Source organism: Pelophylax lessonae (genome assembly GCF_965119305.1).
Source record: "Pelophylax lessonae genome assembly, chromosome: 9".
Classification (NCBI taxonomy): domain Eukaryota; kingdom Metazoa; phylum Chordata; class Amphibia; order Anura; family Ranidae; genus Pelophylax; species Pelophylax lessonae.
In genome coordinates this window covers 241,491,421-241,516,836 of record NC_138776.1, presented here as the reverse complement: position 1 = coordinate 241,516,836, position 25,416 = coordinate 241,491,421, and the positions used below count along the sequence as shown (strand labels likewise).

Sequence of the window (25,416 nt, the reverse complement as noted above, 5' to 3'; positions counted from 1 at the left end):
TGTGTGTAAATAAAAAAAATATATATATATATATGTTTATTTATATATATATATATATATATATATATATATTATATATATATATATATATATATATATATATATATATATAGTATTATAATTAGACATTTGTGCTTTAATGTATCAATTTTACCCTCTTTACCCTGCTTGCAACATCATTCAATCATTGACTTCACATTGTCACCAGTAATGATATGCTGTAACAGAATTACAGGGGTGGGGTTCGCAGTTCGGCATCCATGAGCTTCTGTTGTATCACATTTCATGCATCCAGTTCATTCTGAGCTTCTCTTTCAATCAGAGCACTTCTGCAGTACTGTTCTGTGTAGAATGTTAGATTCTATCTACACCCTCTTCACGCCTGGCATTATAGTGACTCTCAATGTCAAATAAAGTCACAAGTAAAAATTGTGTATTGCATCTGACAAACTCCCTTAATATCACAATTGTTCAAAGGCGCACAAATGTGTCTCTAGTGCGGTGTTTCGTCATCTTCGCTTTCCTTGTATGGTGGTGGTGGCACTGGTGGGAGCTGGAAAGAGGTTTGGAAGAATTCCGGCGGAACTGTTGGTGGAATGAAATAATTTTCTATCACCTCCGGCTGGAAATATAAAGAAACAAATAGGTCATACCGTTGTGTAATAAAAATGAACAAAACCACAGTCATAAAAAAAAGGGAAATAAACAAAAAGTGCAGCGCTCGTACACAACTCATAATACAACGAATAACAGTGCGTCCTCATCAGGGAGATGATACCCAAAATAGGTCCAAGAAGTGTCAAAAGTGAACATCCTTATTAAGCACTTTTCTGACTCTTGTTGTTTACAAGATAAAATCTGTATTTTTGGCTATAAAATTACTTAGAACCCCCACACATTATATTATATATATATACACATATATACAGTGTGTGTATATATATATATATATATATATATATATATATATATATATATATATATATATATTTATACAGTATATATATATATATATATATATATATATTTTTTTTTTTTTTTTTTTTTTTTTAGCAGAGACCCTAGAGAATAAAATGGAGATTGTTGCAATACTTTATGTTACACCGTATTTGCACAGTGGTCTTACAAATGCAATTTTTGGGGGGAAAAAACAATTTTTTAAAATAAAAAATAAGAAAACAGTTACGATAGCCCAATTTTTTTCTATTAAGTGAAAGATAATGTTACACCGAGTAAATTGATACCCAACATGTCATTCTTCAAAATTGCGCACGCTCGTGGAATGGCGACAAATTTTGGTACTTAAAAATCTCCATAGGCGACTTTTTAAAAAACTTCTACAGGTTACCAGGTTAGAGTTACAGAGGAGTTCTAGTGCTAGAATTATTGCTCTCGCTCTAATGATCACGGCGATACCTCACATGTGTGGTTTGAACACTGTGTCCATATGTGGGAGAGACTTGCATATGCGCTCGCTTTTTGCGTGCAAGCTGGGAGGGGCGGGGCGCTTAATTTTTTATTTTTTTTTAATTTCACTTCTATTTTTTATTTTTACACTCTCCCTTTAAAAAAAAAGAAAATGTGATCACTTTTATTCCTAATACAAGGAATGTAAACATCCCCTGTAATAGAAATAAGCAGGACAGGTCCTCTTTAGTGTGAGATTTGGGGTCAAAAAGACCTCAGATGTCACATTTACACTAAGAAGTAAAAAAATAAAAACAAATTGGGTACTTTAAGGCTGTTGGGCGGAAGTGACGTTTGACGACCTCCAAGGCCATCTTGCCCTCACTCCTGCCCATCAGGCGATCAGATCGGATCGTTTTCCCTGCTACGGACGGCTCTGGTAAGCGGGAAATCAATCGGGAAGTGGCGGGAGGGGATGGGCGCCTCTTCCGCCGCCCATAAAAGTGATCCCGTGGCCTGAAAGTGGACAACTGGCAGTGTAAGAAAATATTGGGGTTATGGCAGCTATCTGCTGCCAGAACTCCGGTATTTAACACCAAAGTAGAGAAAGTAGTAAAGAAAAGACATGGTATCATATTGCAGTATACTTTATTAAAATCAGCTTAAAAACTGTTTTAAAAATATTACACAGCTAGCAAACTAGCTCAGCTATGCCAACTTCATAGCTGATACTATCGCCCTAACTGGGTCCCACTGGAAGCCCAGGCTTGCTCTCCACTTGCAATGGAACTCATCCTGTGGACTCCTCTAAATTACCGCAAAGCTATTTTGAGCCCAACCCTCCCTCACTCAGTACACATATAGGACACAAGCTGTAGAAAATGGCCTTTACGTTCGGCACATACCCCAGTGGTTACACTCTTTGGCAATCCCCCTGTTCCTCCCTCATCTACACACCACTAGTTTTGGTTGGTGGGTAGAGATGGCTTTGCGGTTCGCCCGGCGGTCGGTTTGCGGCGAACTTTGCTTGTTCGCAGCCCGGCGATTTTGTGAACATATGGCGTTGTTTCGTGGCGGCCATATTAGTTTACATTGGGGAGAACTTTGACCCATGACACAGCCATCAGGTGGAACGGGACAGCCAATTGAAACATTTCAGTACATGGACAGTCCCCCTACCTTATAATCAGACCTGACCTGGCGGCTATTTCACATTCTGCTTTTTGTCAGTGTAGGGAGAGGTTGGATGTGTGTAGCAGGGACAGACTGTCAGTTACACAAATCGCTCTGTTAAGGTCCACAAAAGTCATTTTAAGGACTGGTATTTGTTATAGATGTGCAGTGCACTATATAGGGGTGTAATCCACTTTTAATATACTTTCGAATATAGAAAGCATATTATAGTGGATTTTGTGACGGTACTAACCGTCACTATGTGTGACGGATCACCCTGTCCCTGGATTGAAAACCCCTTCGTGTCATTTTCCTATGAGTTTGGGACATTGCACTTTTATTGCATTTTATTTCCTCTTTATTCATCCTCTGAACAAAGGAAGATGGCAGGACTCATGCCATTGAGTTAATGTAATGTAATGTTACAGCCCATTCCCCCATCCCCCCCCCCCTCCTCCTCCTGTTCCTGTGTCTAAGTGTGTGGATTCATGATACAGACAATGGCCTCAGCTGGGCTGGAGACATCCCTCCGCAGGGGGTGTGTATTAAGACTGCCTGTTTCAAATGTACAAATGTTCAGTTCTCATTGGTTGTTGGTTGGTCCTTGTCTCATTTCCCCCCCCCCCCCCCCTGCAAGGCTAAGGGGAGTGCCCCTTAGCTGTGTGTAACTGTATGTCTTGGAATGTAATAAACAGTCCTGTTTTTACCCTCAACTCGGAGCTTTGTCTCGTTTTTGGAGGGGGATTTATTATACAGAAAGCCGTTCGATTGTTTGGGGCTCTCTTTGGATGATTATTCGTATGCTGGCGTGCTACAGGGGTAATTCGTACATGCTGCAAAGGTGGTACATCCACTAAACGGCGGTTTCATTCCTTTTTACGCTGAGGTTCGTAACAATTGGTGGCAAGCGACGGGATGAGTCCCACCGCCCAGAACAGCTACCGATGCAGTATGAGGAGCTGAAACGGTTTACCCTCAAAAAGTTATTGCAACGCAGAGGACGACCAGCAGGTAATTTAAAGAAAAGAGAGATTATTGCTCAATTGTTGGAGATGGATGCAGCACAAGAAAGGGAGAGAGCTAATGTGACCGGCATCTTGGATTTAACACCCGAGGAAATACAATTTAACCGGGCAGTGCAAATAAGGCTGGCACATTTTGGCCCCAACCCTACAGCTGACATTGTGGAACGAGTGCAAGCAGAGGTAACAGCCCAACTGCAAGGAAGAGGAGCTGCAGCAGCGGAGGCACCCCATAATAATGTGGGAAGAAAGAAGGTACCTTTTGCTGCGTTTAAAACTTTTGTGGAATCTGAGGGGGAGATTGATGGATTTTTGGCAGACTTTGAAAGGCAGTGTACCTTACACAGGGTGCCCACGGACAAATGGGTCACCATCCTCTCTGGGAAATTGTCCAGCCGGGCCAGCGATGCTTTTCGGGCCATCCCAGAGGAGGACATTATAGATTACCAGGCCGTTAAAGATGCCCTGTTGGCCAGGTATGCAGTAACGCCAGAAGTATACCGGCGGAGGTTCAGAGAGACCCCCAAGCAAGCGAGTGACTCCTATATGGAGTGGGCATGCAGAGTACACCATGCAGCAACCCACTGGATGGCAGGATGCCAAGCTGTATCTGGGGAGGAGATCTTACAAGTGTTTATGTTGGAACATTGCTTCAACAAATTACCTGCCGGGGTCAGAGAATGGGTCCGGGACCGTAAACCCTCCACTTTCCCGGAAGCCGCTCGATTGGCAGATGAATATACAGACGCTCGTAAGCTGGATGATAATGTGCCCAAAGCTCCTGCCAGGGTGGAATACCGACAAGCAGCACCCACCAATACTACTATTTACCAGGCTCCAGCACACCACACCCCGGCTTTGCCTACAACCGACAGCTATGCCCAGCCACCCCGTTTTAACTCCAGGGATTATTCGCAACCCATCCGGTGCTTTGGATGCAAACAGCTTGGGCACAAAAGGCCGGAGTGCCCGTTGAACACAGCCAACCAGGCGCAGTCATGGAGACGGCCAGCCGGCGGAAATCCACGCAACTACCAGCCTGCTGCTCACTGCATTGAGCAGGAGGAATGTTGGGGCGTCCTCCATGAAGCAAACCCGGTCCAAGCCGTCCACTATTACCATGGCCACAGGCAGAAACAACCTTGCCTCAGACCAATGCTCAAGCCCCGGATTACCAATCTTGGACCACCCCTACCACAGAGAGGGGGGGACTCCTCCAACTCGCAGGCACGCAGATACCAATCCCACAGTGGAATACAGTGCTACAGGTGCAAGCAGGTTGGGCACTACCAACGAGACTGTACCCAGAGCAGGGACCAAGCTGCATGGATCCGACCAGGGTCACCCCCTCCAGTAAAGACAACGGTCCCCTACTATCACGCAGAGGCTCCCCCAGTCATACCAATATTCAAACCCACCGAGATGCAATTGGGTACCCTTCACGAAGCTGACCCAGTGAAAGCCGCTACAGAGAACCGCCAGCACCATTGCCAATCTGTCCAGTTAAACGGAAAGCCTGTGCGAGGTCCCCGAGACACGGGAGCCACTCTCACTTTGGTCAAGCGACATTTGGTCCCAGATGCCGCCCGAACTGGAGGTTCAGTAGTGGTACGGGTAGCAGGGGGAGGGGTGCACCAGATACCCACTGCGAGGGTCCACTTGAATTGGGGTGCTGGGTCTGGTATGATTGATGTGGGGTTGATACAGGAGCTCCCCACCGATGTCTTACTGGGGAACGACCTAGGCCACTTGACCTCAGCGTTCCTGCCGGTCCAGATCCTGGGCCCACATCACAGAGACCTGCTTACATTCTGAGGTCCAGATGCTTGAATGTTTGGATGGAGTGCGGTCATCTGGGATAGGTTTTGGTTTGGGAGGGGAGGGCCATGGCAGATTTACTTGGAACTCCCTGGATTGACTCTTTGGGACTTGTTACCCGACTAATTCAGGCACAGACCAGTTGGAGGTCTGGTACCTGGAATTAGTCTACCTTTGGGGGGAAGAGATGTGACGGTACTAACCGTCACTATGGGTGACGGATCACCCTGTCCCTGGATTGTAAAACCCTTTGTGTCATTTTCCTATGAGTTTGGGACATTGCACTTTTATTGCATTTTATTTCCTCTTTATTCATCCTCTGAACAAAGGAAGATGGCAGGACTCATGCCATTGAGTTAATGTAATGTTACAGCCCATCCCCCCCCCCCTCCTGTTCCTGTGTCTAAGTGTGTGGATTCATGATACAGACAATAGCCTCAGCTGGGCTGGAGACATCCCTCCGCAGGGGGTGTGTATTAAGACTGCCTGTTTCAAATGTACAAATGTTCAGTTCTCATTGGTTGTTGGTTGGTCCTTGTCTCATTCCCCCCCCCCCCCCTGCAAGGCTAAGGGGAGTGCCCCTTAGCTGTGTGTAACTGTATGTCTTGGAATGTAATAAACAGTTCCTGTTTTTATCCTCAACTCGGAGCTTTGTCTCGTTTTTGGAGGGGGATTTATTATACAGAAAGCCGTTCGATTATTTGGGGCTCTCTTTGGATGATTATTCGTATGCTGGCGTGCTACAGGGGTAATTCGTACATGCTGCAAAAGGTGGTACATCCACTAAACGGTGGTTTCATTCCTTTTTACGCTGAGGTTCGTAACAGATTTGTATTGTGCACTGTGCAGCATTGTGACTGGTGTGTTCAGCGTTTCTGCAGCAATACTACAAAAGGGTATCTGAGTATACTTTTATAAGTATATTTGTGTCCTGCAACAATATTGCCTCTTTTGCTACGTTAACTCTGCCAAACTCACTGGTCAATTTTTTGTACAACTGGTGTGATAGACCAGTGGCCCCCCAATACCACATATTGAAGTGGGGTGTTATTTAACAGTATACTTTTATAAGAGTGTATTTTAGTCCTGCAAAAATGTGGCCTCTTTTGCTGCGTTAACTCTGCTACACACAGTGACAACAGTTACTGGCCAATTATTTGTAGAACTGGTGTGATAAACCAGTGGCCCCCCAATACCACATATTGAAGTGGGGTGTTATCTGAGTATACTTGTCTAAGTGTATTTGTGTCCTGCAACAATATTGCCTCTTTTGCTGCGTTAACTCTGCCACACACAGTGCCAAACGTACTGGCCAATTTTTTGTACAACTGGTGTGAGAGGAAAACAGTCTAGAGGAAAGGTTTCTTCACCGCAAGAGCTGAGAAAATGTGGAATAGACTCCATCCAGAGGTGGTTCTGGCCAGCTCAGTAGATTGCTTTAAAAAAAGGCCTGGATTCTTTCCTAAATGTACATAATAATATAACTGGGTAGACATGTGCTTGATGAAAAAAATAGGTTTTGTTTGGTTTCATTTAGATTTGTTAATCTAGTTATTTCGTTTTGTTAAATTTCGGTCAATTTTTTCAATTTGTGTTCGGAATTCGTATTCGGAATTCGTTTTTATGTCTATTTTGAATTTACTGATTTTTTCGATTCTAAACATTGGAATCGATACATTTTGAATCGGTCGAATCGAAAACCTTAGATTTTTTTTTTATTCGAATGAGGCAAAGTGAACAAACAAAAGAAAAATCTTCATCAAATGATTACGACTCTTTAAATCATCTTTGGCTTAACAAAAACAGCAATATTTCCAAATGGTACTCTAATAACACACACAGTCTTTGATTTCAGAAATCTGTTTACAGTTCAAATTCGACTAGAAGAGAACTGAAAGCACCAAGTTCAGATCCTAAGGCGGTAGGGGAGACCGCACCTGTGGAGTCAGATGTCGAACCCCTTGAATAAAGGTATGCACCAGGGAGTGCGTGGCCAGGTGGCCCACACTTGCTGGCCAGACTGGGGTGACCACTGGATCTAGATTATCCAGTCCGTTGCCCAGTCTGGGAGAACGGGAGAAAAAAAAGCCATTTAAAAGGGGAAAAAAATGGCATGACCAGAGAACCCAGGAACTAGGTCCTTTCTCCTGACTAGGCAGAAAAAAGCTGAGTACCTATAGCAGAGAGGGGGAATATACCACCTGGAACTGCCCATAGGCGTAGTAAAGTTATTTTTCTGCCTAGTGTCCTACTCCTGTAGGGGCAGTATAACCCAACGGTCAAGAATCCTAAGGAGCTGTGTCCGTCAATGAATGAAAGAGAAATTTATTTTAACCAGTTGACGACCAGCCACTGTAGTTTTACTGATACATTGCAGGCCAGCTGCACAGAATCACATATACATACGTAATTCTGCTCTTCCGGGTAGGGCACGCGCATGCGCGTCACTTGCGCGCCAAGCGGATCAGCAGGTGTTGGCCAATGGATGACCGCCTGCACTAGCCGATTGACAAGGAGGAAGACAGGACAGAGCTCTGCCTATGTAAAAAAGACAGAACTCTGTCCTGTCAGCAGAGATGTGCTGGTTTTTGTTTCTCTGGAAGGCAGGGAATAAAAAACAGCATATTCCACAGTAACAGTACCTCACAGTGCACACATAAACACTGGTTAGGTTCATATTTAACCCTTTGATCGCCCTATATGTTTTGGGGGGAAAAAAACGATATAATTTCATTTATGTACAGCATTGCATGATTGTCAGCTAAAGTAACGTAGTGCCGTATCGCAAAATATGGCCTGGTGACGAAGGAGGTAAATCTTCGGGAGGTCAAGTGGTTAATATGTGACAAGATGACTTAAAAGCAAATTTGTGGACTAATCATCCTCCACCCCAATCCCTTCACCTTCTTAATAAAGCCAACATGTCTCAGTGTGGGGGCAACAGGTAATCCTGCCACCCTTTTATAAGGCAGTGTTCTGGGCAGCCAACCACTAGGCCTAAGCTATGTCATATGATGGGCAGGGAGCTTGCCAAAGTGTGGATGTACTGGGGGGCTACTCAGTAGTGTAGAGGTGGGTTTGGTGTCCCTTTCCTAAATAAATCTAAAGAATGGTCCCTGCAATAGAGGAATCTGGATCTTCACCTCTCTGGTGGGTGGCCTGTCCGAAATATGCTGTCTTCAAGCACTAAAACCTCCATTAGATCCTTCACATCCAACACACTCCTTGTGACCTGTAGTGATATAGGGTCCAGCAGATGAAACCACAATGGGCAGTGTGGGATGAAGGCATCTGACACAACTGAAGGTGTGTCAGTAGTGGCTATCAAAGGCAGGACAAATTACAAGATTACATTTCTTTTGTTTGGTTTCCTATGCTTTCTGGACCCAGCCTACCTGACTGTGACTCTGATATATAAGGGAGAAGGCTGGGTACCAAGGGCCTTGCTGGATCCCAGTGCTGCGATGCGTGACATCGTACTGCGGAAGGGGATTGCTTGGCCCTGTAGTCCTCACAAAGGCGACAGCTTTCCGGAGACTGCCAAGCTATGGACTGTCACCATTAATGGACTATTACCTTTACAAGCAGTGCTTTAAGTAACTCTATTATAGTCTATACATTCCCCCACCCCACATCAGGGTCCCCACAGAGCACCCCCCTTGGCCTGGGCTGGGACTCCGGAGCAGGGGTACTCACTGGTGGTGACTGGTCTGGCTCTGGAGTGGAAAATATTATTGGGGGGAGGGCAATTGAGGGCGCAGATGTCCAAAATTAGCTTACTGGTACACTTAGGCGGTATGCTCAAGAGCCATATTTGGAAGTGGCGGTACTGAGTACCAGTGCATACCGGCCCACTTAAAGCACTGTTTACAAGGTATGTCTGAACAGCCACAACCTAGAATAGTAAATGAGGGACACTCTTGTATTGAATTGTGCAGGTGCTCTGCAGGACCGCATTGGGAGTGAGGTGGCAGAAGTACGCTGGATGGGTGGACTGTGCATAGGCTCAGTGGTCTCCCTCCTAATTTCAGTAATTCACAGTCAAGGTGTGCAGTGAAATGGGACAACATGTTTCACTGGGACTCACATTTATGTACATTTGTATGTACGTTTTTTGCACTCGGTAAACGGCTTATCTCTAACTTGGGGGCCTGCCTTAAGGTTGATTTCACCTAAACTCAACCCTCCGCATTGTCTCAGGGCATTGATGAGCGTGTACATGGAAAGGTTAGGTACCCCATATGCAGGATGAGTGAACCCGTCCACTGCCTGGTGTAGCTTTAGGAACCCCTTGGGCTTACAGCTAGGACAACCAAGCACATGCCCACATGCTGATGATTCTGCTGAAGACTTTAGAGCTTGAAGACAATGAAGTTTGCACCATTCTTTAGTTTTTTTTTTTGTTAAGTTCTTCTCGCACATGGTCCTGTGTTTTCTTGGGACACAGAGCTCCATTTAGAGAGTTCACCAGCTGGTGGGACACCACCTCAATGTGTGAGAACTATTTAATTTTTGTGGTTGGACTTTCTTCCAGCAAGCAATGGACTTCTAAGTTGGACTTCTTGGTCTTGCTTATCGTGTTAATAAGGGAAACAACTAAACATTTCTATGCTAAGGATCTCAGTCAATAAACAATTAATTTTCTAGGAATTTATTTTCATGACCCTTAAGCCCCGTACACACGCGTCGAAAATTGGCAGGGAATTTTCGTCCAACGTCCGATCTGCCGATTTTCGGCTTGTTAGCATGATGCTTCCGACAACCGACTCCGACTTTTCGGCCGAAAAAAATCTGGTGTGCAGACTATAACATTTTTGTTGGCCGTCAAAACACGGCCGATTTTCGTGCAGTCAGTACAGATTTCGACAGGGAAAAATCTTATGAGCAAGACTGGGCATGCTCAGAGAAGAAAGAACACAAAGAAATCAAACTAACACATGACATCACTTCTGAAGTAGATTTTTGTTGGGCGAGAAAATTCGTGTGCAGTCTAGGCACATTCCAACCAACAAAACACCACTCTGGACAAAAGACGGACGATCGGTCGGCCGATAATCGCTGCGTGTGTACGGGGCATTAGACTGCAAGCACAGCCCCATTGCCATGTTTCGATTTCATTCTTAGGTCTCTTACCGGGGGTGTTTCTCTTGGTAGACACAGCACGTGGATCCCAATGACAGAGGCAGCTAGGCACAAACATAGCAGCACCACATTTGAACTAATGAGGATGTAAGTGGTATCCATGGCACCAAACTGTGCAGACAGAAAATTAATACAAATATTAAATAGACAAAAAAAGATACAAATAAGCATTTTGGTTAGTGTTTACCAGGGCACATATGCCATTCACATTATTTGCTGCTGATTCATGGATGTGTTTCTGGTGTTAATGTGGGTTTTTAAGAGTAAACTCCAGACATCTCAGTTACCCGTGCCTGAGCAACCTTGGCAGCTGACAAGTGAAATGGAGCCTTTATGATTGTCTGAGAAGATTTTCAGCAGCCCAAAACTGATTCCTAAAAGTAGGTCTTCCCAACCTTACTTTTAGTCTTGTACAGTTAAAAAAGTTTAGTCTGATTTCACTGTGTGCATTAGAAGCTGCAGCAAGTCAGATAGAACCTACCTTATTTCCTGGCTGGACGGCATCCAATATCATCTAGACTTTTTCTATCTACCCTGACTGTCCCAGTCCTACCCCTTTCATTCATTGGATTTCAGCCCTTTCAATCATGTAGGCTGAGCATCACATGTGGACATTACCTAGGACAGCCTCCAGTGGTGTAGCGTGGGTTGTCAGCACCCGGGGCAAGGCAGGTAATTTGCGCCCCCTAACTAGCGGGATTTTAGCACTCAAGTCTCTTCCACTAGATTAGTTAAAGAAACCCTTACCCCCTAAGCACACGTATTGTTTGTCATGAAAATACTGATGTAATTAAAGTAAAATGCATCTAAATACAAGTTTGAATGACCAGCCTGTCCCCTTTCAATGCAGAGAGACCAGCGTGCCCCCTTTCAATGCAGAATGACCAGCGTGCCCCCTTTCAATGCAGAATGACCAGCGTGCCCCCTTTCAATGCAGAATTTTCATTCGTTATTGTCACACAATGGGTGGGCTCGGGGCGCACTGCTCTGTGCCCCTGGGTCCACCCTTTTTTGAAGCCTATTAGAGCCTCTGGTTCTAATCAGGTGATTAAAAAAAAAACCCACTCTGTGACAGCGCCAGGCTGCTGACTCACTCGCTGCTAAACTGACTGAGCAGTGAGGTGAGGCGGCATAGGCAGGGTTTGGCTTGCAACGCCACCCCACCCTACACCAATGGACAGGTGAGGCACAGTCCAGCCCCACCCCAACCCGCCATTTTCAGCCATAGGGCGGCTGCACTGGACATCTTCCAGCGTAAAGATGGAGGCAGCCACAGACAGTGTGTGAACTGTGTATGTCAGACAGAGTGACACTGCGGATGCACCCCCCCAGATGTTGCGCCCAGTGTGTCCGGCCCTCCCTGCACCCCCCACGCTACACCACTGCAGCCTGGTAGGAGCTACCAGCATTGCATAGAGAAGCATCAACACCCAGGGGACATCACTGAACTGAATGTGATGTAAACCTAAGCAATAGGACATAAGGCAAATTGTCTTGCTTTTGCATTCGGATTGCATCAACCAAATGCAGCCAACACTGCTGGCGTGAATGGACTGTTGGTACCTTGCCTGCTACTTGTACCACCAAACTCTGCTCTGGTCCTGAGAAATCTTCTGCTGATTCTAATGTCAATCTCCTGATTCCCCTGCAGCTCTTATTGCTCATCACTTTGATTACCAATGAGATATCTTGGACTACTTATACAAAAAATAAATAAATAAATAATTAAAATGACCCTATCACTAAAAACCAGGCCATACCTGTAAAAGAAATCAGCAAATATTCACCTTAGCTGCAGTCTGTACTGGAATTCCATACAAAAATGGACACAGCTGGAGTGTCGATCACCTCAGTCCCCTGCAGCCCTCATTGGTTCCTCTCCCTGACCTCCACTTAGCACGGGAGTCAGTATTAACATGGAGGTCAGAGGAAGGAACCAGTGAGAGCCGCAGGGGAATTCATTGATTGACATTCCAGCAGTGTCCATTTTTGTCTAAGCTTCAACAGAACATGTTTCAGAATCAGATCAGCATTCCAGTACAGGCAGCAGCTAAGGTGAATATTTGCTGATTTCTTACCATGCCATAGTTTATGAACTTTCCTACGGACGAAATAATATACACTGATTTTGGTTATTTTCACCAAAAAATTTAGCAGAATACATTTTGGCCTAAATGCATGAAGAAACATTTATTTGCAAAATGTTTTAACAGAAACAAAGAAAAACATGTTTTTTTTTTTTTTTTTTAGTTTTTGGTCTTTTTTTATTTATATAGCATAAAATGAAAAACCCAGTGGTGATTAACCACTTTAAGACCGGAAGGATTTTCCCCCTTAATGACCAGGCCCTATTTTGCGATTCGGCACTGCGTTATTTTAACGGACAATTCGTGAAGTGCTATACCCACATAAAATTTATGTCCTTTTTTTCCCACAAATAGAGCTTTCTTTTGGTGGTATTTGATCACCTCTGCAATTTTTATTTTTTGAGCTATAAACAAAAAAATAGCAACAATTTTGAAAAAACAGAAAAAAAACAAAATTTTTCTCATTTTGCTATCTGACATTCTCAAAAAATAATAATTTAAAAATCACCATTTTTTAACATTTTAGGCCAATTTGTTTTCTGCTACATATTTTTGGTAAAAAAAATTGAAATAAGCGTATTTTTATTGGTTTGCGCAAAAGTTATTGCGTCTACTAACTACGGGAAAGATTTATGTCATTTTTATTTTTATTTTTTTTACTAGTAATGGGGGCGATCTGCGATTTTTTTGCGGGACTGCGACATTGCAGCGGACAGATCGGACCCCTAACTGATATTTTTGACACTTTTGGGGGGACCAGTGACATTACTACAGTAATCAGTGCTAAAAATATGCACTGTTACTGTAATAATGACACTGGCAGGGAAGGGGTTAACCCTGTGGGTGATCAATGGGTTAAATGTGAGCCTAGGGGAGTGATTCTAACTGTGGGGGGCGTGGCTTCTAAAAATTACCATAGAGGCATGTGATCCTATATAGAAGGATCACAGGCGCTCCGTGATCATTTCAGGGAGAAGAACGGTCAGCTGTGTTTACAACATCTGACCGTCCTTCTCCCTCAGCGGTAAAAGATCGTGGGTGTCAGGCGGCAATCGGTGCCTCCTGATCCATTCATCGGCTTCCCTGCTGCCGAGTGGGGGCGGGAGCGCGCCGCCGCCGGCATGCACTCGCTGCCTAGCTTCCCGTGCGCGACCGACGTAGGTCTACATTGGTTTGCGCAGGAGAGTCACCCTGCCGCAGTAAAAAGGTGGCGGGTGGTCGGGAAGTGGTTAAATACCACCAAAAGAAATCTAAAACCACCAAAAAATTATAAAAATGTTATTTGGGTACAGTGTTGCACGACTGCGCATCAGCCATTTAAAGTGGGGGAGTGCTAAAAGCTGCAAACTGGACTGGGCAGGTAAAAGGGCCTTGTATTGAAGCAGTTAACCACATTAAGTATCCATTTATAACAGAGAGCAGATATTGTTACCCACTCTTAGTTTGCATTTTACAGCCCATTTATTAAAGGTAGGCCATGGTGTGGAGTCTGTTGTTTATCATGGAATTCCCTCTGCTTATTACTGCAGAGTGCTCCGGGAAATGCCTCCCGACTCCCCACTTCCATTCCTCTTAGTATGGAATCCTGAAGCAAGCAAAACATGATAAACATTTGTAAAGCATGTTGCTGATTTTTTTAAATGTGTAGCGCACACCATGTAGGAGCCGCTGGTGAATAGGGACAGTCCAGTGCTTGTTTTTTGTATTTTTATTGAGGGGATAAAACTTGGATAGGGATATTATGAGATGCCCACTTGACTTAGAAGTGCTCTTTAGGGCAACTTTCCTATGTACAGTCTATATACACTCCACTGCTTCCTCCAGCACACTTGCTTGCAGAAATCCTAATTGGCACACTAATAGTTAATCTGACAAAAGGGCAACAGTCAGATCTTGAAGCAAATGCCCTTTACAGGTAGGGACCCCAGGCCCCTTGGGTTGTGTAGCAAAGTTCAGTGTCCAGTTTACATTCCTGTGGCTACTGATTCCAGCACCACCTCTTAAGGGCCAGCCGTCTGGCTGCAGCTGCCCCTTTCACTAGCCCACCTGGCTACTTCTCCATAGTCCTCCTAGACTGCACACTCACTAGCCACCTGGATGACTTCTCCCCAGAGATCTCCGGGACACGCTGACTCTCTCCCGCTGTCCTAACTCCTTCTCCTGTGCATCTAGGACAGGACTCCTCCGTGTGTAATTAGAGGATCCCTCTAACACCCAAGCCCCAGGCCTGAGGTCCCCCCCCCCCCCAGACTAGGGGACACCGACAGCCTCCTCAGCACTCTATCTTCATCGTCCACCGCTGCCGGCATGACCCAGAGTAATTAAGAGGTGCCAACCCCCTGCCAGCCTATTTGCTGGGTACTGGCTGGGGCCCTCCTCAATACTCCAAGCAGCTCCACCTAAACCCCCCACCCATTCTTCTCAAAGCTTCAACAAGGTTCCTGCAAGTAGGGGGAGGTACCAGAGGTACTGCTTGATGAGTCATCCAGCCTCCCTGAGTCATTTAACCCTGACCCAGATTCAACCCAGCCTGGCTCATAGCCAGGCTAAATTTACCTACACTACAGCTTAGAACAGAGGCGTAACTAGAACCTTCAGGGCCCTTGTGCAAGAAACAATGAAGGCCCCCCCAGATCTCTGACCCAAGGCCCTTCCCTTCAAGCCTGGGGCTCTTCCCATTGATCCTGGGGCCCTTTACTCTTGTTGTGGGGCCCTTTATTACAGTCCCGCAACGGACCCCCTTCCTGCCATCTTGGGGCCTCCCCACAGTGGTGGAATGCCAGGGCCCGGTCACAAGTGGGACCTTTGCTGGGTAGTTTTTATTTTTTTGGTATTTTAATTGTATTATTTTTTATCATTTTATTTTATTTTTTTACAATGTCACTGACTATGACTCTGTCCATTCAGAAAAGGAAGGAGCTGGTAAATTACATATTTACCGACCCCCTTCCTGGTTCTCTAATGTGACACATCCCCTGCAGCAGCCGGCAGGAGAGGGGAGGGAGGAAGCCGGCAGCACTGTGGGGGGGGGACCAGGGGAGCGCACAGGGGCCCAGAGAAAGCAGAACACAAGTGAACTGGATAGGAGGAGCAGCAGGGGCAGCATACAGAGATACCAATCTCCTCCATTTTCCTCCTGCAGCTACAGGAGGAAAAAAGGAGGACAGTGATTTCTCTACATGCTGCCCCCTGCCGCTCCCCCTATCCAGATATACAGGGGAGCTGCACAGGCCCCCTGGAGCATGGGGCCCGGTTGCAATTGCAACCCCTGTAGTTACGCCCCTGGCTTACAACGATGTACACCTATCACTCTACACTAGAGGGTGCTGTATATGTAATTTTTAAATATATTTTTTTAAGGCAGCGATAGGCCTCAGTAAGGCCCTTGCTTTATAAATGGAGCCCTAAATGTTACATATAGAGGCACAAGAAAGATAATACATTTTTTTTTTTTTTTTTAAAGTAGCTATAAAATTTACCTGCATTCTGCTGTGACATCCAGAGTTTGTTCCACTATTATTACAATATTTACTCATATCCCTGGTATTAAATATCAGTCCTATACCACTGAGAATCATTGATAAGATGTCAAACGCTATTGAAGTTTTGACCTGGAGAATAAAAATTAATAATATATTAAAATGTATATTATTCCACCATTAACTTGATATGAAGACTGAATGTGCCCCTTACACCAGAATAAAAATTAGGTATTTGTTTATGCCGCTGGAGCCACCTAGAGCTGGATGCAAGCAGCCTATGTAAGGGAATGCAGACACAATGGCTATATAGTCACAGCCCCATGTCCTAATTTGACAGGTGTGAAATGGTGGGTGCAAGGCCCCAAACGCAAACAATTTGCATTTGGGGCTACTACCCCGCCCCCGTATGACTGTCAAATTGGGACACAAAGGTGTGTCTGTACAGCTGCTTTCTCTGTATTCACTTATATAGCTCCTTCCACACCTTTTGGCAGGTTATTTATAACCCAATAACTGTCAGCTGTTTCTGCATTTTTACACGTTTAAAAAATCATTTGAGGCCTGAAGATCACCTAAAACTCCTAAGCATCATATATCTTTCTAAAAAGCAGACACCATTGCTCGCTCGCTTCCGCTCTCCCGACACTCCTCTGTTTCTAGTGAGTCAGCTTGCAGATCGCAACGTCTGATGGTTCGGTCAACCAAGGATCCGGGATCCGAACTACAGCTATGTGCCGTCCGGAATCCATTAGAACACACACCAGGCAGGCTGTATGTAAGTTCAAACAGGAAGACAATTTATTGGAAGAACACAGCACACTTTTATACAGAATTTGGAACATCCTGCCCCCAACAACTGCTTTCCTATTGGTCAATTGTAAAGTACCTGCAGTTCCCCTTCTGGTCCTCCTTAGCCATGCAAATGAGGAATTGAAAATGAGTCAGCAGTGATTGGTCAGATAGCTTGACCAGAAGGACTGCCATGTGCAAAGAGACAGAAGCCCCCCAGGGGCAATCAATGTACACAATAGCCAGACACAGAACAATGGTTCCCTAACGAGCCCTCAATACACATTACTCTGAGTGTCAATACATCCCTTAGCAGACAGCAGGTGAGTTTATTAGCACACCTGACAATAGATGAATGGAAAGCCACCTCAGACAAAAGCAACATTGTTAGACAGTCATTGAACTTCCTGGAATGACCATATTAGGAGTTATACTTCCTGGTCAGAGACCTCATACTGTACAGGGAATAAAATCGTCATTTTACAAGGGAGACATTATTCCTGAATATGACTGTCCCATTTGTAGTAGTCCAAACCATAATTTCAGTGTTCACCACCCTCCTGGTCACCCTGCATCCATAACAGATGCAGGGTGACTTAAACATAAGAGAGCCCCATAAGGCTGGGCATGGTGCCCCCCGACCTCTCTAAAGGAATTTGGGGTCCACAACCCCCATGCCCAAAGTGACTCCCGTCACAGTGGTAGTTCCAATTTTTTTATGTCACACAATACCAGTGCAAGAGTTTACGAAACGCAAAATTTCAGTTTACAATACACTAAAGTTAATTTTAGGGCACATAAACGCATAATATTACCCAATTTTTTGGTTAAAAAAAAAATGAGGTTGTGCTGAGTAAATAGAAACCCAACACGTCAAGTGTTAAAATTGCATGCGCCTGTTAGATGATGGCAAACTTCAGTAGCCTATATTTTCCATAAAACCCCCTACAGGTCATAGAGTTACCGTGAATAATGGCCCTAGGATTATTGCTCTCACTCTGGTGTGTGCAGCAATATGTAAAATGTGTAGCACAATCAACGGTTTCATTAATAGGAGCCCCGATGCATGCTTTTTTTCTGGCGGGCTCAAAAATTTTCCGGGGAGGGTTCTAAGCGCTTGGGTATGACTTTAATTGCTTGCGCTTTTTTTACATTTTGAATGTTGATGTTTTTGGTGACACGTTGTCATAATGAGATGTCAGGGGTCTAAAATACCCCAAATGTCCCACCTGTTCTCCATTTAAACGAATGCAGTGAAGATTAGGAAAGTGACACATGGACCCGGAAGTGAATATTTACACAATGCTCCCGGGGTAGTAACAGAAAAAGGAGGCCAGCAAATGGACGTTTGCTAGTCTCACTTTCCTCTATTCTACAGCATCCGCCATGCTTGTCCGGGGTCCGCCTATGGGCATGCAGAGCCCCGGAAACATGATTGGGATGTATGGAAGGGATCACTTTTATCTAACAGCCAACGGTCAACTTGTCAGATTTACACACACTTTCAGGGGATGCAGTATGTGTAGTGTAGTGCTTTCGACGTCGGTGACAGTAAAAGGTTAAAGCCCAAATAAAGTCATAGAAATATATATGCAGTAAAACAGACGATGTACTATCAACTTCCATGTTCATAACCATACAAAAGGGAGTACACCCCTCACATTTTTGTAGATATTTTATTATATCTTTTCATGTGACAACACTGAAGAAATAACACTTTGCTACAATGTAAAGTAGTGAGTGTACAGCTTGTATAACAGTGTAAATTTGCTGTCCCCTCAAAATAACTCAACACACAGCCATTAATGTCTAAACCACTGGCAAAAAATAGCGAGTACACCTCTAAGTGGAAATGTCCAAATTGGGACCAATTAGCCATTTTCCCTCTACGGTGTCATGTGACTCGTTAGTATTACAAGGTCTAAGGTGTGAATGGGGAGTAGGTGTGTTAAATTTGTTGTTTTCGCTCTCTCATACTGGTCACTGGAAGTTCAACATGGCACCTCATGGAAAGGAACTCTCTGAGGATCTGAAAAAAAGAATTGTTGCTGTACATAAAGATGGCCTAGGCTATAAGAAGATTGCCAAGACCCTGAAACTGAGCTGTAGCATGGTGGCCAAGACCATACAGCGATTTAACAGGACAGGGTCCACTCAGAACAGGCCTCGCCATGGTGCACCAAAGGGGTTGAGTGCACGTACTCAGTGTCATATCCAGAGGTTGTGTTTGGGAAATAGAGGTATAAGTCTTACCAGCATTGCTGCAGAGGTTGAAGGGATGGGGGGTCAGCCTGTCATTGCTCAGATCATACGCCGCACACTGCATCAAATTGGTCGCACCAGAAGGAAGCCTCTTCTAAAGATGATGCACAAGAAAGCTCAAACAGTTTGCTGAAGACAAGCAGATAAGGACATGGATTACTGGAACCATGTCCTGTGGTCTGATTAGACCAAGATAAACTTATTTGGTTCACATTGTGTCACGCGTGTGTGGCGACAACCAGGTGAGGAGTACAAAGACAAGTGTGTCCTACCTAAAGTTAAGCATGGTGACGGGACTGTCATGGTCTGGGGCTGCATGAGTGCTGCCGGCACTGGGGAGCTACAGTTTGAAACGACAAACAAACACAAGGGCGCACTGGCCTAGTGCATTAGCCTGTACAGCTTCGGGGGACGTTCGAATCCCGATTTTGATGCTGAGGATTTTATACCTTGTTTGATGTGCCTTTTATCAAGAACTCGTTTGTGAGTATTTTTAATTCAGTATTTTAATAAACCTGTTTTAAGGATAATGCACTAGGCCGATGCGCCCTTGTGTTTGTTTGTCGTTTCACAGTGTTCCCAGACCACCCTGGTCTAGTGAGGGGCTGCATGGCTGAAGCATTAGAAGGTTGCCGAGTTATTTGTTCTCATCTACAAGCTGAGCTGGATAGAGGTTTGCACCAACCAGAGTGCAGGGAATAGGTGCAGAGCACCGACAGTGTACCTAGTTGCTTGTTACTGGGGAGCTACAGTTCATTGAGGGAACCATAAATGCCAACATGTGCTGTGACATACTGAAGCAGAGCATGATCCCCTCCCTTTGGAGATTGGGCCACAGGGCAGTATTCCAACATGATAACGACCCCAAACACACCTCCAAGACAATCACTGTCTTGCTTAAGTAGCTGAGGGTAAAGGTGATGGACTGGCCAAGCATGTCTCCAGACCTAAACCCTATTGAGCATCTGTGGGGCATCCTCAAATGGAAGGTGGAGGATTGCAAGGTCTCTAACATCCACCAGCATTGTGATGCCATCATGGAGGAGTGGAAGAGGACTCCAGCGACAACCTGTGAAGCTCTGGTGAACTCCATGCCCAAGAGGGTTAAGGCAGTGCTGGAAAATAATGGTGGCCACACAAAATATTGACACTTTGGGCTCTATTTGGACATTTACACTTGGGGGTGTACTCACTTTTGATGCCAGCGGTTTAGACATTAATGGCTGTGTGTTGAGTTATTTTGAGGGGACAGCAAATTTACACTGTTATTATTATACAAGCTGTACACTCACTACTTTACATTGTAGCAAAGTGTCCTTTCTTCAGTGTTGTCACATGAAAAGATATAATAAAATATTTACAAAAATGTGAGATACTGTATATTATTCTTTTAATATATTAGCTGTGCAGAGAGTCTAAATATGACTGGTCAGTCCAAGAAGTACAAGAGTTAACAAGGTTCTCTTATCAGTGACATGCCTGGTGACACATACCCCCTCTCCTCTTGTATGAAGAACTTGTGCTGAGGGGTGTGGCTATCACTCAGCTCTGCCAGCACAGAGCACTGGAGTGTGGGCAGGAGCAGAATTTAAAAGGTATTTCAGGGCACCGATCCCAAATCATAAAAAAGGAAGGGGTAGCAAATTATAGAGAGATAAAAAGGTGTGAGAAATAATTTGGGCTAGAAGGATCCCAGTATGCAGTTTATTTGGAACATGTAAATCGGTTAATGATACACTGGGGGAAAAAAATTATTTGATCCCCTGCATATTTTGTAATTTGCCCACTTACAAAGAAATGAAGGGTCTATAATTTTCATCATAGGTGTATTTTAACCACTTAAGCCCCAGAAGATTTTACCCCCTTCCTGACCAGGGCCTATTTTGCGATTCGGCACTGTGTGATTTTAACGGACAATTGCGCGGTCGTGCGACGCTGTACCTAAACTAATTTGACGTCCTTTATTTCCCACAAACAGAGCTTTCTTTTGGTGGTATTTGATCACCTGTGCTATTTTTTGATCATGCGCTATAAACAAAAAAAGAGCGTCAATTTTGCAAAAATAACAATATTTTTTAATATGAAATTCCCAAAAAAAAAAATGTGAAAATCAAAATTTTTTAACATTTTAGGCCAATTTGTTTTATGCTACATATGTTTGGTAAAAAAAAATCGCAAAAAGCGTATTTTGATTGGTTTGCGCAAAATTTATTGCGTTTACTAACTAAGGGAAAGATTTTTGTCATTTTTGTTGTTTTTTTTTAACGAGTAATGGCGGCGATCTGCGATTTTTTTTGCGGGACTGCGACATTGCGGCGGACAGATCGGACCCTTGACTGACATTTTTGACACTTTTGGGGTTACCAGTGACATTACTGCAGAAATCAGTGCTATACATATGCACTGTTCACATCTATGCTTGATTTTAGGGATAGTGTTCTAAGGGTCACAGTCAGCATTTTTATTTCTCCAAATGATTCTCTGAATCCTTTGAATGTTCATTGGCAAATTTCAGACGGGCCTGTACATGTGCCTCCTTGAGGAGGAGGACCTTGCGGGCACTGCAGGATTTCAATCCATGGCGGCGTATTGTATTACCAAAGAGTTGTTTGGTGACTGTGGTCCTAGCTGCCTTGAGATCATTCACAAGTTCCTCCAGTGTATTTCTGGGCTCAACCCCCACTCTTCTCATGATCATCCTTACCCAATGAGGCAAAATCTTGCATGGAGCTCCAGGCCGAGGGCGATTGATTTTTTATTTTTTTTGTATTTCTTCCATTTTCAAATATTCACTCCAATAGTTGTCTCCTTCTCACCAAGCTTCTTGCTGATGGTCTTGTAGCCCATTCCAGCCATGTTCAGGTCTACAATCTTGTCCCTGATGTCCTTTGACAGATGTTTGGTCTTGCCTATGATGGTGGGGTTTGAATGGAAGAAAGAGATTCTGTGGACAGGTATCTTTTATACACATAAAGAGTTGTCGTTAGGAGCACCTTCCTAAATTGACAGGACTAATCTGTGTACCACATGAGCACTTTTTATAGCCAGTCTGTGCGAGCCCAAATTATTGTTGGTTGGTAGGGGATGGAATACTTATTTTACTCACTGAACTGCAACTCAATTTATAACATTTGTATCATGTGCTTTTTCTGGATTTTGGTTGATATTCTGTCTCTATCACTTAAAATACACCTATGATAAAAATTATAGACTCTTCATTTCTTTGCAAGTGGGCAAACTTACAAAATCTGCAGGGGATTGAATAATTATTTTCCCCACTGTAAAAGTAAAAATAAATAAAATACCCATGTACAGTATATCCATCACTACCATCATAACTGTACAAGCAGATCATATACAAATTATCTTGCCCCCCCACACACACACACACACCATCAGTTTTTCCAACAAGTATCCCGTATATGGCCATACAATAACTCACCCGAGAGCGGGTAGTCTTAGCTTTTGCAGCAAATAGCAGGCACGCTGTTATAATGTACTGTAAAAAGAAAAGAAAAAAAACAAGAATGAACATAATGGGTATTAAAACATTATAAAATTAACCTGTCAGAGAAACGGCCTGCTGCAACTGGCAACTCCGCCAGTACTTCCAATGGCCGCAATGGACTCAGGACATAGACTCATTGTCAGTGAAATGGCTGTGCTGCACTGGCCGCTTTGCCAGTACTTCCCATGGCCGCAATGGACTCAGGCCATAGACTAATGCACTGGCCTATAAAAGCACTCTGCTCAACCCATCAGATTGCTGGATTGTCTTCAGCTCTTCCTGCTTCCTGAGCATTGCTACTTCCTGGATTCCAGTTTGACCCGGCTTGTTCCTGACCTGTCTGCTCTCTCTCCTGGCTTTGACCCTCGGCTTCGTCTGACCATCCCTGCTCCAGTTTGGCTCTCCCGTTATCTGATCTCGGCTTGGCTCACGGACTTGCTTCCTGTCTACCTGCCCTCCAGTACCTGATCTTGGCTCTTCCACGGACTTGTCTGCTTCTTGCCTTCCTGCTATACTTTTGGCTCGCACCTGTTGCAGCTTCCTGCCGAGCCCTGTATTTGACCCCCGGCCGGTCTTACACCTACTGCCTGGTTGTTCCTGGTTCCTCCTTGGACTGTCCGGTGTATTCCTGCCCAGCACTCTTCTAGAGACCGCCTGTCTACCATCAGGACCCTGCCAGCAACCAGTGCTTCTGTGGGCGCTACACCCTCTATCTCAACCCCAGGGGTGTGCCGCACTCAGCCGCAAGGGGAGCCCTCTCTGCATCTCGGCCTCGGATCAGGTACGTGACATAACCTGTTGATCTCAACGGATTCCTGTGTGCTACTAACTTCCTGGTTAAGCTGACAACTTAGCTGTTCTGAAAACCAGGTAATGTTGTCACCTTGTGCCCAGCTCTTCCCTTCTTGCCAAAACAATGCCTACCCCACTCATCATCTCCATAACATAAGGAAGGGAGGGAGGCTATTTTGTAGTCCAGCAGGCAAAATCGGGCAAGTCTGATAACAATTTAGTGGTGTTAACAGTCTCACTTTTACTCCTTTTATCTGCTCCCAAAATACTGCTGTTTGTTTTGCTCAGGAACAATAATGAGGAGGGGGGGGGGGGTGCTAAATTCTCAGTTTAATGTAATTCCTATGTATTTGTAATTCTTTTTTCTTTATTGATTTATACTGAAATTGTGTTAATAGGATTTAGAAGTAAGGGGAAGAAGAATGTAGCTGCTTACATGAATGTGAAAGAAGTGAAGTAGAAATCAATGCTGTATCTTGTTCTAAATTATTATTATAATACAGGATTTATATAGCGCCAACAGTTTGCGCAGCGCTTAACAAAATGAAGGCAGACATTACAGTTACAATACAATTTGGAACAAAAGGAATCAGAGGGCCCTACTCATTAGAGCTTACAATCTAAAAAGGGAGGGTCAATTGATACAAAAGGTAATAGCTGTGGGGGATGAGCTGATGGAGAAAGTGAAACAGTGTATTAGTTAGTAGCCGGATAGGCTTCTTTAAAGAGAAGGGTTTTCAGGGATCGTCTAAAGATGGATAGATTAGGGGACAGTCGGACAGATTGGGGTAGAGAGTTCCAAAGAATGGGAGAAGCTCTGGAGAAATCCTGGAGGCGAGCATGGGAAGAGGTGACAAGGGAGCTAGAGAGCAGGAGGTCTTGGGAGGACCGAAGAGAGCGGCTTGGTTGATATTTTGAGATCAGGTTAGTGATGTAGCTGGGGGCAGAGTTGTGGATGGCTTTGTAAACTATTGTTAGCACTTTGAATTTTATTCATTGGGTGAGTGGAAGCCAGTGAAGGGATTGGCAGAGAGGGGTGGAGGACACTGAATGGTTGGTAAGGTGGATAAGTCTTGCAGCAGCATTCATTATGGATTGAAGGGGGATAATCTATGTAAAGGTAATCCAATAAGGAGGGAGTTGCAATAGTCGAGGCGAGAGATAACCAGGGCGTGAATTAAAAGCTTGGTGGTGTCGTTGGTTAAAAAGGGTTGTATTCTAGCGATGTTGTGGAGGTTAAGGCGTTAAGGAATGCATGAAGGTAAAAAACCTTGTGCCTTTACAACCACTTTATTTCCTTCCTTAGATGGCTTGAACTTGGATCAAAGTAATACAAGGTTCTGCCTAGCAGGGAGTTATAGGGTTAACCAAGATAACCTGCAGGCAGTAAAAGTGAATACAGTTAAGGAAGGTAAATGGTAGCAATGAATGGGCTTTGGGCACGTGGGCTACTTGCAGAAGCCTGTACTGTAGAATGTCCTTGAACTTGAACTAGCTGGAATATCAAACCCAGTTGTAACAGGGGTAATGTTAAGTGGGTTAGAAACCTTCTTAACCGGTCCTCATGCAAAGATTAGCAGAGAGATTAGCATCAGGTTGGGGGGCCCCCTTGCCTTTGGAAGATTTATCTGCGATGATGATGATGATCTCCTGCTGCGAACAGTCCTCCATCAGTCTGCCATTTTTCCGACAGCACCCGCCGCTTTCTTGCTTAACCTGGTCCGGGCTTACGTGGCTCCCCACAGTTCTCCAACAAACTTCCTTGCAGCCTCCAAGTCTCTCTCCCTCTCCTCTGTGTTCCCAGTATTTTTCTTTTATCTGCTCCCATCCCCGGCAACTGCTCCTGGGCTGTGTAGTTTGTTTTCAGCTAAACTGTAGGGGAAAGTTCTGCTTTACAGCATACAAGTCCCAGCGGCCTCTGCATTATTGTATTG

At 44.5% G+C, this 25,416-nt stretch overlaps 1 long non-coding RNA gene across 1 annotated transcript; it reads right to left on the bottom strand.

Annotated features, from left to right (window-relative positions):
- Positions 1-545: 545 nt before the first annotated feature.
- On the bottom strand, positions 546-23,785 carry LOC309562525. The gene is made up of 5 exons (XR_014225637.1): positions 23,728-23,785; positions 22,625-22,681; positions 16,129-16,260; positions 10,554-10,673; positions 546-622 (listed from the first exon to the last, which is right to left on the bottom strand). It is a non-coding gene; the product is annotated as an uncharacterized lncRNA (long non-coding RNA).
- Between the last annotated feature and the right edge of the window lie 1,631 nt (positions 23,786-25,416).